At 48.2% G+C, this 15,857-nt stretch overlaps 1 protein-coding gene across 1 annotated transcript in view; it reads left to right on the top strand.

The window, feature by feature from the left end:
- The window catches only part of PSME3 (proteasome activator subunit 3), a 294,102-nt gene that overhangs the window by 127,550 nt on the left and 150,695 nt on the right, over positions 1 to 15,857 (top strand). The gene's annotated exons all lie outside the window — the stretch shown is intronic.

Raw genomic sequence — 15,857 nt, 5'->3', positions numbered from 1 at the left:
GGGCCCAGTCGAGACCGACGCTTACCCTCTAACGCCCCGCCTTCGGGCCCGGCTCCGAGGAAAGACCGTACGCCTTCCGGTGCCTCGGCACCGAAGAAACACCATGTGCCAGTCACACCTCCTCCATTGGCACCAAAAAATCCTTCGACACCGAAGGACTTGTCGGCACCGAAGATTATACACCCTTCGTCGCCCAAAGACACTCCGGCACCCGTACCATCGGTGCCAAAGCCTGTACCAAACCCGAAAGCTTAGACTCCGAAACCTTCCGGTTCAAAAAACAAAGAGAGGGAGCCAGTTTCCGGCGCCACAGGAACAGCAAAACCTGTCTCCACGCCGAAACCTCTAGTATCTGTACCGAAGACCCCAGAAAAGGCTAAACAACCTTCGGCACCGAAAACATTGCCAAAAGACTCAACTACTCCTAAGGCAAAAAGCACTAAACCACCTCTATCGGCTCCGAAAAAATCGACGCCGAAGAAGATTATAGAAGAGGAAGAACTGTTTAGACCAGATCCTAGACAGAAAAAGGTCTATATTAATCCAAAAACTGGACATGTGGAGGCAATCCCTCATAAGAAAAGACCAGCAGACACCACTTACACCTGTGGTTCCTGCAAAAAATGACCAACTTCTCCAATGCACCCTTCCTATCCTATTACTCCACATGTAGAACCTATAACTTCTCCTATTCACTCTCCTGCATCAACACACCACACTGATGAGGAGTATGATTTGGGTGGGGAGGATTATGTTCCAGAGACATATACATACCCTTTAGATGAGGATGGTAACACGGAATACCCTAAGGATGATGATGCATATAATTTTGCACCAAATAATGCATCAGGCATCCCTGACCCTCAGTACTACCCAACAAAACCTTCACCTACAGAGGACAGTATTGGTTTTAATCATTTATTGAACAGAACTGCACTTTACCATGGGGTTCCTATGCACTCTGATGCCATTGAGGAGGCCTTCTTGTTAGACACTTTGGAACAGTCACAAAGGTCTACCCAAATATTACCAATGATCAAAGGAGTCATTAAACATGCTCCAGAGATTTTTAAAGATCCAGTAAGGTGTAGGGTGTTAAATCCTAGAATAGAGAAAAAGTATAGGCCAGCACCAGCTGATCAAGTATACATCAAGGGTCATCTGCCATTAGACTCCTTAGTGGTGTCAAATGCACGCAAGAGGGCTAATTCTCAGACTTCTGGAGACACACCCCCGCCTGACAGAGTCCAAAATTATTGATGCGTCCGGGAAACTATTTGCTGCTCCAGCAACAAATATATGGTGCATAGCAAACACACAGGCTTTACTATCACGCTACAACAGGGCTCATTACGATCAACTAGAAAAGTTAATGGAACACCTACCAGATCAACACAAGGATCTGGCAGCAGAACTTTTACAAGAATGCAAATTAATTTCAAATGCCTCAATTAAATGTGCACTGGATGTAGTTGACACAGCATCCAGAGCAGTGAACACTAGTGTTATTCTCGGGCGTCACGCATGGTTACGCTTTTCGGGTTTTAAACCAGAGGTACAAACTACCATCCTAAACCAGCCCTTTAATCCGAAAGAATTGTTCGGGCCGGAGGTAGATAATACATTAGAAAAGATGAAGGACACAGACACCGCTAAGTCTATGGGGGCATTACAATCCACCCAAACTAGAGGTTCTTTTCACCGCTCCTCTTACAGAGGAGGCTCCAAGCAAACCGGCGCAGACACATCATCTTTTAAAACACACGCGCAAACCTCCTCTAATAAAGGATATTTTAGAGGAGGATTCAGAGGCAATAATAACAAGGGAAGAGGCAGAGGTAATAACAACCGCTCCTCTTCCACTCGCAAACAGTGACTTCCCTCTGCCTCCCCTACAGCATTCCACTCCTGTGGGGGGCAGACTTGCATATCGCTCTCTGCAGTGGTGGAACACCAAAAATTTGACAAAGGGACGGCCGTTCCTAGATCCAGTTCCACAGATCGTGCTCACGACATGCATCCCTCACAGGATGGGGAGCCCATCTCCTGCATTATACCACACAAGGTCAATGGAACAATCAACAAAAACAGTTTTGCAGCGTGAATCTTTCTGTATTCACTATGCTGTGCATATTCCGCAATCTGGTGGTTGGGTCCGGAATCGTAGCCGTTTTTTTTTTTTTTTTTTTTGTAGCCCAGGTGGGCGTCGACGTCACACCATTTGGTGTACCTTCGGTGATGTCGGCATGCTTCCGGCGGAAGCTCCCACCCTTGGGCGCCATCTTCAGATTCTTTTTTCCGCTGTTGGGTCTGGATAGTCGCGTGAAGCTCCAGAAGTTTTGGAAGAAAAAAGGAGGAAATACAGCAACTCTTCGACGGTAAAGACCTGAGAAGATCGGGAGAAGAAGACCATCAGAGAAGAGACGACAAAGAAAAGGAAGAACCTCTATCTTTGACGTCCTTGGAGGAATGCGCACACAGGGGGCCCCCTGAGCACAGGGATGTACAAGACACCCTTTAAATTCTGCAAAAACTGCCACCACAAGTTCGCGCAAAAGGACCAGCACCCGGTCTGCAACCTTTGCCTGCCAATCGAGAGCAGAGACTGCAACGCCTGCTCCGTCTTCAAGCCGAAGACACTCCGAGTTTGAGAGAGACAGAGGACCGCTCACCACAAGATGCAGGGCAAAGGCCAGGCCCCGACGCTTTACGAACTGGGCCTCTCCACCGACGACTAGGACAACATCGCTGAGGGTCCAGATGACTTCAGTCGCAGAGACCGATAAGAAAACGCCTGACAAGGTAGGAGAGTCTACGACCCCGAAAACCTCCACATGGCCTCGAAAGCCAGAGGCTGACTCTCGAAAGTCCAGAGCCTCGAAAGGAGCGCCGAAAACTTCGACGACCGAGGCTGCATCCTCTGAAAGAGCCCAGCGGATCCTTCGAGAAGGACTCCCGGAGACCGAAGACCGGCGAAAAGCAAAGGTCGTCGAAGCAAGCCCCCGAAAAAGGGTCTTTGACTTCAAAGGAAAAGGAGCCGAAAAAAGCTTCGACGTCGATGACGCCGTCGAAGAGCAGCCGAAACGCTCGACGACTAGCAGGCCGCAGAGATGGAGAGAAAGAAAAGAAGGCTCGAGGCCGAGATGGAGAACATCCTTCAGAGAAAGAAAGACTTCGATGAGAAGATGAGAAGTTACAGGATCCCCTCGAAGCCAGCGACGGCCGTCGCTGAGGTGCAAGAGCACGAGGAGTTCGACGTCGAAGAGCGGCCGAAAACTCCGGAGCCCTCAGAGCACGAAGAGGAAGAGGACCTCTATTACACAGAAGGGGATTATGGGGAGCAGCAGTCAAGCTACGGCTCTGGATCCTCGACGGCCCAAGACCAGGAATGGCAGGACATCGAGGCCGAAAACCCAGAGGAGGCTGTGGAGACATACCCCTCGAGGCCGTCGCCGCCGGATGACATTGGGGCATACAATGAGGTCGTCATGAAGGCAGCAGCAGCTTATGGGGTTAAGCTGGAAGAAGAGAAGCCAAAAGCAGATTTCCTGGCTCAGGATCTCCGGCTTCAAAACTGAGGTTCAAAACCACATTCTGAACACACCCTTCAATGGTGAAACACTGTTCGGAGCCCCAGTTGATGAGAAACTCACCCAGCTAAAGAGACAACGAGACGGCAAGGTCCATGGGGGCCCTGCAGTTCAGGGGGATGAGAAGGGGCACTCCTACACGGAGGCCGAACGGCAGAGGTGGAAACCAGCAAGGACAATCACACCAGGCGTTCCACCAGGGGCATCAGAGTGACAATTAAAGTCACCAGGGCCAGCAGAGGCAAAACTGGAACTATCAGAACAGGGGCCAGTCCTTTCGATCAAGAGGAAACGGACGGGGCCAGAGAAGGAGAGGCGGTGAACAACCCCCCTATAAGTGACGGCACACAGGAAAAGGTGCTCGAACCCTCCGGGGGAGGAGCACGGAAAAACAAAGAGAAGAGGGTTGCATGGACAAGACACAAAGGAACATGTACCACCAGTAGGAGGCAGACTGAGATTTTTTTCTCCAGGAGTGGAGAAAAATAACCACAGACAAGTGGATACTCAACATCATGCAGTTCGGTTACTGCAGAGTTGGAAAAGAGACCACCAAACAGAAAGCCGAAGAAAAGAGCACTCGGGAAGAGAGCTGCAATTGCTCCAAGAGGAAGCTCAAGAACTCCTCCTCAAAGAGGCCATCGAACCGGTCCCATTCAAAGAACGGAACAGGGGAGTGTACTCAAGCTACTTCCTGGTGCCAAAAGTGGACAAAAGCCTAAGACCCATCCTGGATCTACGGTTCCTAAACAAATATGTAAAGACCCAAAAATTCAAGATGACGTCCCTACAAGAGGTCATCCCACAGATTAAGGCCGGGGACTTCTTGTTCACCATAGACCTCAAAGATGCATACCTGCACATCCCCATGAACAGGCAGCACAAGCACATGCTAAGATTCACAGTAAACAAGGATCACTACCAATTCACAACCCTGGCATTCGGTCTAAAATCCGCACCAAGGGTGTTCACCAAATGCCTCGCAGCAGTGGCTGCACATCTGCGAAGGGGATACACGTGTACCCCTACCTCGACGACTGGCTCATAAAGGCAAGCTCTTACAGGACATGCAAGGATCATGCAGAGCAGGTGACAAGATCGCTAACAGGCCTAGGATTCTCCATACACTGGGGAAAATTCTCAATGGAACCGGAGTAGGTGAAGATCTTCCTGGGAGCTCAAATCGACACCGTCCAATGCAGGGTGTTACCCAGCGAAAAGAGAACACTCAGCCTACTGAGGGAGAAACGTCACCACCAGAAGGGGCGAGCTCTGACAGTGAGGACAGTGAGCAAGATCTTGGGAATGATGGCGTCATGCATACACCTGGTCCCCAACGTACGCCTACAGATGAGACCACTCCAAGAGTGGCTGCAACAGCAATGGTCACAAGCTACGGGAAGTTGGGAGGATCTGGTGGTTGTAACGCACAGGGTGCAGGAAGAGATAAAGTGGTGGACCAAGGAAAGGATAACAGTAGGGGAAACCTAACGCCACCGGACCCAACGGTGACCATCACCACAGACGCATCCCAGAAGGGATGGGGTGCACACATGAACAGGCTCAGAGTGAGGAGTCTGTGGAGCCCTACAGATGCGGTCAGACACATCAATTACCTGGAGCTGAAAACAGTGTTGCTTGCCCTCAAGGCCTTTCAGAAACACCTGTACAGCCAGAAGGTGCTGATACAAACAGACAACACCACAACGATGTTTTACATAAACAAACAGGGGGGAACTCGATCATTCCCTCTGTCAAGCTTGGCACAGGAAATCTGGAGATGGGCAATACCACTCAAAATAGACCTGCTGGCCATACACCTGCCAGGGAAGGACAATGTAGAAGTGGATTTGCTCAGCAGGCAGACTGCAGCATCCCACGAGTGGGAACTCGACATACAGGAAACAGACTATTCACGAGGTGGGGCACTCCGACAATAGACCTGTTTGCAACACACCGGAATGCAAAATGCCAATACTTTGCATCCAGGCAACCAGAGGCACTATCTCAGGGGAATGCCCTATGGATAAGCTGGTCAAAAACATTTGCCTACGCTTTTCCCCCCCGATACCACTGATCCCCAGGGTTCTCAACAAATGCATGACGAGCAACATGACGCTCATCCTGGTGGCACCACAATGGGCCAGGCAGACCTGGTACTCACAGATAATGGAGATGGCACAGCCCCCCAAGTTCTCAAAGAAGAGACCTACTCTCCGGGGAAGATGGAGAAGTTCTACATCCAGAGCCGGAGAGCCTCAACCTCTCAACCTGGCTCCTGAGGACTTAGAGTTCGCACATCTAAAACTACCAGAGAGCACCCTGCGGGTGCTGCGAGAGGCAAGAAGGCCCAGCACACGCAAGTGCTATGGGGAAAAATGAAAAAGATTCACTCAATGGTGCTGCAAGAAAAAGCTCCATAGAAAACTGACCAGGGAATCTACGGCTAAGGTACCTCACGCACCTAATAAAAGCTTAGCTCATCCTCGCTGAGGGTACACCTGGCAGCGATTGTGGCATACACAAGAGGAGAAACTGGGAGAAGCTTCTTCACATCTCAAGTCGTAAAAAGATTCCTAAAAGAATAGCGCCACCAAAAAGAATGCTGCCACCGGCTTGGAACCTGAATGTGGTACTGACCGAGCTCATGAAAGCACCTTTCGAACCCATCCACAAAGCATCACTGCAAATGCTGACAATGAAAGCAGCCTTTCTGGTAGCAGTCACCTCGCTACACAGGGTGAGCGAACTGCAGGCACTAACACTGCAGGAGCCCTACAGCCAGATACAGTGACAGGGTCGTGATGAGAACAGACCCGCACTTCATGCCAATGGTGGTGTCAAGGTTCCACATGAATCAGAGTATCCAGATTCCTAGCTTCTTCCAAAACCCAACTACAAGCGCTGAGAGGGCGCTCCACACTCTAGACGCAAGAAGGGCAGTGATGCACTACATTGAAAGGACGAAGGGACACAGGAAGACAAAACAGTTCTTCGTATCCTTCGCAAACAGTTACATGGGTAAACCAGTGACTAAAAACACTATAGCTCGATGGATCGCACAGACCATACAATTCTGCCACAAGCAAGCGGGCCAGGAGCTAACAGGAGGGGCACAGGCCAGCTCGACCAGGAAGAAAGGAGCAGCAATTGCCTTTTTGGCCAACACACCAATTCAGGACATATGCCTGGCGGCACCATGGGCTTCAGTGCACCATCTCCATTATCTGTGAGTACCAGGTCTGCCTGGCCCATTGTGGTGCCACCAGGATGAGCGTCATGTTGCTCGTCATGCATTTGTTGAGAACCCTGGGGATCAGTGGTATCGGGGGGGGGGGGGGGGGGGGGAGGAGAAAGCGTAGGCAAATGTTTTTGACCAGCTTATCCATAGGGCAATCCCCTGAGATAGTGCCTCTGGTTGCCTGGATGCAAAGTATTGCCATTTTGCATTCCGGCGTGTTGCAAACAGGTCTATTGTCGGAGTGCCCCACCTCGTGACTAGTCTGTTTCCTGCATGTCGAGTTCCCACTCGTGGGATGCTGAAGTCTGCCTGCTGAGCCAATCCGCTTCTACATTGTCCTTCCCTGGCAGGTGTATGGCCAGCAGGTCTATTTTGAGTGGTATTGCCCATCTCCAGATTTCTTGTGCCAAGCTTGACAGAGGGAATGATTGAGTTCCACCCTGTTTGTTGATGTGAAACATCGTTGTGGTGTTGTCTGTTTCTATCAGCACCTTCTGGCTGTACAGGTGTTTCTGAAAGGCCTTGAGGGCAAGCAACACTGTTTTCAGCTCCAGGTAATTGATGTGTCTGACCGCATCTGTAGGGCTCCAGACCCCTCTTTCTGAGCCTGTTCATGTGTGCACCCCATCCCTTCTGGGATGCGTCTGTGGTGATGGTCACTGTTGGGTCCGGTGGTGTTAGGTTTCCCCTACTGTTATCCTTTCCTTGGTCCACCACTTTATCTATTCCTGCACCCTGTGCGTTACAACCACCAGATCCTCCCAACTTCCCATAGCTTGTGACCATTGCTGTTGCAGCCACTCTTGGAGTGGTCTCATCTGTAGGCGTACGTTGGGGACCAGGTGTATGCATGACGCCATCATTCCCAGGATCTTGCTCACTGTCCTCACTGTCAGAGCTCGCCCCCGCTAAGCACTATTGCGAGGATGTACAGACGAACAAGGAAGCACAAGTAGGACAGAGTGCTTCAACATTTATTCAACAACCAACGCTCATCTTCCACCCAGCCGCCACAAAAATAACAAAACCGCTACAAAATCTATGCACAGCATAGTGAATCCAGAAAGATTCACGCTGCAAAACGAATAGTTTCTTACCTGTCGGTGGAGTTTTGCAGCTTGAAGATCTTTTTGGATTCACTAGCGAACCCACCTGCCTCCGCCAGAAAGATGAGGCTGGAGAAGAAGGTGGTAACACATAGAAAAGAAAGCAAGTTGAAGCTTACAAGATACGTGAAAATTACGTTAAATTCTTTTTTTTTTTTTTAAAAGGATTAACAAACAGAGCCATGGATTCACTACAGACACAGAAAAAAGACAGAACAAGCATTTGCAATGCAATAGGGCTCGCATTATTTACGTTTGAGCTATTGGCTTTGCTAATAATAATGCAACACCAATAGCTCAAACGTAAATAATGCGAGCCCTATTGCATTGCAAATGCTTGTTTACCGTTTGTTTTAAAGCCACTCTTGTTATTCCTATTGTTGGATGTCTTGGGGCCATTTCAGAAAAGTATACAAGAATACATAAAAGAGTACTACGGGGATTACTAGTTCAAGTATTCCAGAATGCCTTTGTTAATTGGCCCCTATAGCCCTGCCCTAATTTGTAACTGACAAAATTCCACTCTGAAAGGGCCTGCAAAATGCACCAATCACAACTCTTACGTTTTCTGTCTGCGCGGGTATTGTTGGCCAGGCTCGAATGATGAAACCGGACAGGGCAGAACTCCCACTTCAAAGCACCTGACCAGCACAGAACATAATCAGTTAAAGAATTACACAACGAGACATCTGCAGCTGCAGAGAGCCCGCCCGTTGTTAACTCTTAGATAACAGGAGTTTTTGAAAACAGATTGCCGATAAAAACATGAAACTTGTCAGCAAAGAGGGCAGCCTGACCCCAGGGAAGTGGGCGACCTTTAATTGTTATTTATTAATCTAATTCCTCGGATTTTCTTCCGATGTTGAATGCTGTGCACTTTTTTGGGAGGCGGGGGGTAAACGTTTACGTACATCAGGTACGTGGTAAAAGCGTGTGCATGAATGGCAGATCGTTGTGCCCCAAGACGAATAGTTTTCGATTCAGCCTGCAGATGTCAAGGGTACATGTTGTGTGAGTTAGTGCACACCCACAAACTTGCTCGTAGTAGACAGTGTGCTCTCAGAATAGGGAAGGTACCGTACGGCTAGTAATTGATCTCAGTCTAGGTAACAGTTTTCTGCAGACGAAAAGAATACTTCTTTAAATAGAGGGGACAAATAGTTTGCTTCTGGAAGAAAAAGAAAAAAAATATAAAGTGCAAATGAGAAGAATTCAGCCCAGCAGCCTCACCGGAAGTCAGGCAAAGTCGCCTGTGACGGGGGCGGGGCTGCATCCGGACCGGAAGAGAAGGCGGAGTGAAAGCGTCTCGAGTCGCGACGCCAGAAGGAGAGCGGAGTCCCTCAGAATTCACCTGGTAAGTTGAGGGGGGCTGGGGCTCGGTTCCCTCGTTTTGTGTGTGTGTGTGTGTGTGTGTGTGCACGTGTGCGTGCGTGTGTGTGTATGCATGTGTGCGACGGTGGGGGAGAGGGGGGGGTGCACTCGTGTGTGTGTGTGTGTGTGTGTGTGTGCACGCGTGTGTGTATGTGAGCTGGGGGGGGGTGTCTCTGTATGTATGTGCGTGGGCGCTTGTGTGTGTGTATGCGCATGCGTGTGTGCTTCTCGGGAGACAGCGCCTGGCCGCAGCGCTCGTTCGCGTGCGCGTGTCACTTTGAAATCGCCTTCAGGGCGATGCGCGCGGCCAGGATTGTCTCCTGGGAAGCACACACGCCGACAAAAGAGCTTCGGCGGAGACGCGCTTCCGCGCGTTCAGCCGAGCCCTAAAAAAAGAATATGCACAGCATAGTGAATCCAGAAAGATCTTCAAGCTGCAAAACCACACGGACAGGTAAACTATTCGTGCCACATAAACCATTTGGAGTTGCTAGCAATCTTCCTGGCACTCAAAACATTTCAAGTACAAATACAAAACAAAGCTGTACTAGTCCGGACGGACAATATAACAGCCATGTATTATATACAAAACCAGGGGGGGGGACACAATCTCTGCAACTGTCCCAACTTGCACAGAATATTTGGAGATGGGCCATGCCTCAAAACATACATCTGACAGTAGAACACCTTCCAGGGATCCACAACCAGATAGCAGATCTGTTAAGTCGCCAATCACAACAGATTCACGAATGGGAGTTGCACCCACAAGTATTTCAACCATTCTTCCAAGTGTGGGGGCATCCACAAATAGACCTGTTTGCCACCCACAAGAACTCAAAATGCCCAACCTTCGCCGCCAGGTTTCCACACCCACGGTCGGAGGGGAATGCAATATGGATGAACTGGTCAGGCAGATTTGCGCACGCTTTTCCGCCTCTCCCCCTCATTCCACTAGTAGTACGCAAGCTCAGACCACAGTCCCTCAAACTAATACTAGTCCCCCCCCCCACATGGGCATGTCAGCCGTGGTTCACCACGCTACTAGATCTCTCATTGGTTCTGCATCAGAAATTACAGCTCACGCCATCCCTGTTAACACAGAACAATGGAGAAATAAGACACCCAGAACCAAGCCAACTGAATTTGGCGATCTGGCTCCTGAAGTCCTAGAGTTAGCATCTATCTCTATTTAGAGTACCTGCAATAAAAGCATTTATGTAAGGATTAAAAAGAATAATCCCACCCAGGTTACCACTTGCTCCAGTATGGAACATAAATGTAGTCCTTACAAGACTCATGGGACCCCCTTTTGAGCCGTTACATAAATGTGAACTGCAATTCTTAACATGGAAAACTGCTTTCCTTGTTGCCATTACCTCTCAAAGAGTCAGTGAAATCCAAGCATTCACAATAGAAGAACCATTTTTTCAAATGCATCCTAACAAAGTGGTTCTTAGACCCAATCCAAAATTCCTGCCAAAAGTGATTACTCCTTTTCACCTAAACCAGTCAGTTACCAGTGTTTTTTCAAAAACCAGACTCTGTTGCAGAAAGAGCTTTACACACCTTAGATGTTAGAAGAGCTCTACTATATTACACAGACAGGACTAAATCCTTCAGAAGGACAAAACAACTATTTGTATCCTTCTCTCCCCCCACACAAAGGCAATCCCATCTCTAAAGGAGGAATTGCCAGATGGATTGTAAAGTGTATTCAAATATGCTATCACAAGGCTAAACGTACACTAACCGTTCCTCCTTGAGCACACTCCACTCGCAAACTAGGAGCCTCTATGGCTTTCTTAGGAAACCTACCATTAGAGGACATATGTAAGGCAGCCACATGGTCTACAATACACCCCTTCACTAAACACTATTGTGTTGTGCAAGCCAAGCAGCAAGCTGCAGTAGGCCAAGCTGTTCTTAAAACATTATTTCAGTATGCTGCAACGGATACAAGCGACCACCGCTAGGGGAGACACTGCTGCACAATCGTTGCAAAATGTAGGATCTGCAGCTCATATGCCTCGAACGGAAAATGCTACTTACTAGTATGCATCTGTTCTTTGCATGTAGAGCTGCAGAATCCTACATGCCCTCCCGCCTCCCCGGGACTTGTACCCGTTCCAGTACTCATCTTACTTAGATGTACACGCATGGACATCCTTTCTCTTTTACTTCTACTAACTCCATCATTTCCCATCATGCCGAAAAACAATCTGAGGATGGAGTCGATGACCATGCGCATTATTGTCCAAGGGAGGAGTCACCTATCTCGTGACTACAAAAGACTTCTTCCAAGAAGACAACAACCTGCAGTCATCCGAGCCCAACACCAGGTGACGATCTATTGCAAAATGTAGGATTCTGCAGCTCTACATGCCAAGAACAGATGCATACTGGCAAGTAGCATATTCCTTTTCAAAGACCTTCCCCTGCATGGGTTAGGTGGATTGGTTCTGGTGTTTCTTCTTTTTGCTCCTTATCAGGGCAGGGACCCTCCTGTGCTTCTTTTTGTTCGCAAGTTTTAGAGTACCTTGGGGGTTTGCATTCTGTTAGATGTTTTGTGTGTAGAATATTATCCGACTCCATTTCAGGGTCGGTTTTCCTTGCCTGGGTTATTTGTTTCTCTTTTTTGGTCCTTGGTATTTTTTTTTCCCTTCCACACCTTGCGGTGGAAGAGTTAATCTTGTGGTTGGAGGGGTCCCTTCGCATTTTTTAGGTCTCGCCTAGCGTTGCAGTGCGCATGCGCTTCTTTGCGTAGTCGCTGCTCGCGTAGACATATAGCGAGACTTATTTGGCGCACATCCTTCCGGGGTCGATAAGGGAGTTCAATAATGCCACAGCTCGGTCTCGTGGTCAGGGTTTCATAGAAGTGTGAAAGGGTCCTAATCCGAGTGGTGGGTGTAGTATGTAAGAGCACGTCACAGGCAGCCCTTCCTGCTCCACCTTTAACCTGGCAGCTGCGTGCATGGTAAGCAGGGTGCCTGTCTGAGCAGCATTAGGCTCCGAGCCCCGGATGGATGGGGAGGAGCCTCGCCTAGTAGTCAGGGCAGAAAAGAGGCAGAGGGAACACTACTTGTGAGCAATACAATTGGTTTGCGTTCTGCTACTTGTACTAGCTCGTATTAAAACCGTCAAACGGGCAATTCAATGTTTCACTTCTGTTGCATAAATGTTGAAAGTCTAACACCCCTTCTAACTGATACGTCTAATTACCATTAGTCCGTTATTTCTTTGATAGGGAGTGCAGCTCGGAAGGTTAAAGTGATCGTGGCAGAGCGTTGCACATCTGAATTTCGAGTTAGGTCAAGAATGACTTTGGCGCTCATTCTTCCGGGGTCGATAATTGAGTTCAATAATGCCACAGCTCAGTCTCGTGGTCAGGGTTTGATAGATGTGTAAAAGGGTCTTTATCTGAGTAGTGGGTGCGTTATGTAAGAGCATGTCCCAAGCAGCCTTACCTTCCTGCGCCGCCTTTCACCTGGCCGCCGCGTGCACGGTACGCAGGGTGCCCTGTTTGAGACGCATTAGATAAACACCACCTTCCCCGGTAATCCAAGCCACTGATGGACGGGAAGGAGCATCGCCCATGAGAGTCAGGGCAGAAAGGAAGCAGAGGGGACACTTCTCGTGAGCAATTATCCGGAAGCAGGAAATCTTTCACACGGTCTCCTGCGCATGTCACCCCCCCCCCCCCCCCCGACCCCCCTCTCTCCCTCCTCCTTCTTCTCATTCAGGAGAAAACGGGCTGGAGAAAGTGCCGGGCACCTCAAGACAAAAGAAGCGAGGTGCAGGGAGATGCTGGGTTTTACAGAAGCTCACACAATGTGGTCAGTGATGTAGCCGGGATTAGAAGAATCCAAGTCGCATGGCTCTGTAGGCAGAAGTGGAATGGTTTGCCCCTTCGAGCATTCCTCTCTGCGGCTCCCTGTTTCTAACGTGGAAAGCGCCTAGAGGTTATCAGCGCCTCAGTTCTGTCGTCTCAGATGCCAACTGCCGCTCTTTTTGTCTAGTCTGGAGCCTCCAAGGTTCAAGGGCTCTTCCTCTACAAAAACTCGAAGGATAGCTGTAAAAAAATGGTGTTTTCACGTAACCACGAACTCCCCCACCCCCCTCCGATTGTTCATCACGGTTTATGAATTTTCTTACACTTTTAAGGCACAACGTGCATTTTAGTGGAAATGTGCATGTGTGAACAGCATGGACTGTGCTAGCGATTCTCGCATTATCTAACTTTACTCGATAGTTATTAAAAGGGGAAACGGCCACTACAACGAAGCCGTTTCCACAAAATCATTAACCACGCATGCGTGGTTACCACGAAAGCCTTTACCACGCATACCTTTACTACGAGGTTTGTAGTAAAGGCATATGTGGTAAAGGAAAAAAGTAAAAAAAAAAGGGGGGGGCTTGGGTGGTCTCCCCCCCCCCCCCCCACCCCCCAATTAAAAACTCACCTGAAGTCACGTCGATATGCAGAAAATCAGCGTTGTGTAAGAGAAATCGGAAAATAAACTTCCGTTTTCTCTTAACGACGTATGACGTCACCATGCATGTATTCGAGTTAAAGGTTATGCGTGTTTACCACGCATGCGTTACAACGGAATTCGTTGTAACGTCATACATTCGGTCGCAGACCACCAAATTCTGTTTGGTTTTTTTTCTTCACAAAAGTGTTATTGTGCAGGATAATGCGGCACATCGCAATCTGTGACGGTGCGTTTTCACCATTGTCACCTAAGCACACATTAATACCAACTGGGCGAAAGTTTTACCTTTTAGTACCAGTTTACTAACTTCCTACAGCCCTTGGCACCTGAAAGGTAACCACTTTCTTCTTTGGAAAGGGTGTGCCACTATTGTGCGTCACCAAACGTGGCTCTTTGTGGTAACTTTTTATCCATCCGAGACAGATTTTATTTTAGTGCAATTTGGAAAATTATTCGTCAGAGGGTGTAATATGTATAGTGCTTAATGCTGATGCTGGCCAGCTTTTAAGTACTCAAATGATGCCAGGCACGGTAACTAATGCAGAAGGTGTGTCCAGAATCACGCACTTGGGTAACGGGCAGTGCTGATTGCAGGAACCCCGATACATCACAATTTAGGGGTGTTTAATTTGAGTCGTAACCTCAATTTCACAAGGTTTCTCTACAGAGCAGGAGGAGGGCATGTCGCTGTGTCACTGCTTCAAATTGCCTATAATGACATTACCAGTGCAACCGCTGCTTTCATTAGTACTAGTACTGCCAGGAGTACAGTCCCTTGCACTAATACCGCTAATACCGCTTGTACTACCTCTGGCGCTATCATGACTGCATGGCTACTCCCACTACCACTGCGACTTCACCTACTAAACTTGCTACTTGTGTTATTACCAATCATATTACTAACACTGCTGCTGCTACATAGTTACACCTGCTACTTTTGTTACTACTACTACTACTACTACTACTACTGCTACTACCACCGCTACAAAAGAAGAAAAACCTAACCTTCACAATGCCAATAGCTCATAATGTCAGTGCAAGACCTATTGCATTGTAAATGCTTGTTCTTACTATCTTAGCAATTCGAATCACATACAGTAGTTTTCCTTTTGGCTCCTATGATCCACGAGTTCTTTTATTCCAAGATTGTTGCTTAGCCAGGTCCGGCGGCTCAGTCCTCTATTGTGTGCATTATGGTGACCTCTGCTCCTCCTTGTGGTCATCCGTCCAAATCCCAGTGGGTCCACCTTGCATATAGCCTTTCAGCCATTTGGATCCATGCTAAATGTACTATTGAGTTGGAGAATCATCTGTATTTCAGCGCCAACTATGGGTGGACATACTCTTTACTCAATGTACATGTTTGTTTGCATTTATTTTTTGTGCAATTTAATTCCTTATTTACTACCCACTAAACTTCTGAAAACTGCTAAATAGTTTGTGGTATCCAAAACTATTTCTTATCCTCCTTCTCAATACTTGAAATGTTTCATGTTAGCTCAGTCCGAAGAAACCAGAAAGGTGTAAGTAAGCTCTACAAATTTGAGTGTCATAACATTTATGGATTGTGTATTGGGGGTTGGGTACCATTAGCATTGAAGTTTGCAGTGGGTTGCCATTTTCTGATACTCAGTTGAAGATTGGTGTGCAGTGCACCAAGCCCCTTATCCATGCTACATGATTCTCTTTGCACATTTATTTGCAGTTGTAAAAGATGGCTGGAGTCTTGAGCCGATTGAGAGGGGACTGAGCCTAATATTGGGTCGAAGCAGTCCATACTTAAAGTGCCCAAGGTGTTAACCATAGTGCAGCTGGCAGCTTCTTGAGAAGGCTGCCCTCTCAGGGGTCAGTTCTGAGGACCATCCTCGCTGCAGAGTTTGGTATGTTCCCTCTGCTTCTTATCATGAGATATAACAGTTGTTAGGAATTGACTCTCATCCAGAAGTATTCAGGTATAGTAATTTTCTCAGCATTAAGGTATGCGTTTTTAAGAGCTGTTCTCCCTGATGCTCAGTGAGTGTCCTCGGTCTCTGTTCACATTAACAGAGGTTATGAT

This window comes from Lissotriton helveticus, chromosome 5_1 (genome assembly GCF_964261635.1).
Source record: "Lissotriton helveticus chromosome 5_1, aLisHel1.1, whole genome shotgun sequence".
NCBI classification, from domain to species: domain Eukaryota; kingdom Metazoa; phylum Chordata; class Amphibia; order Caudata; family Salamandridae; genus Lissotriton; species Lissotriton helveticus.
This window is presented reverse-complemented; position numbering and strand designations above follow the sequence as displayed.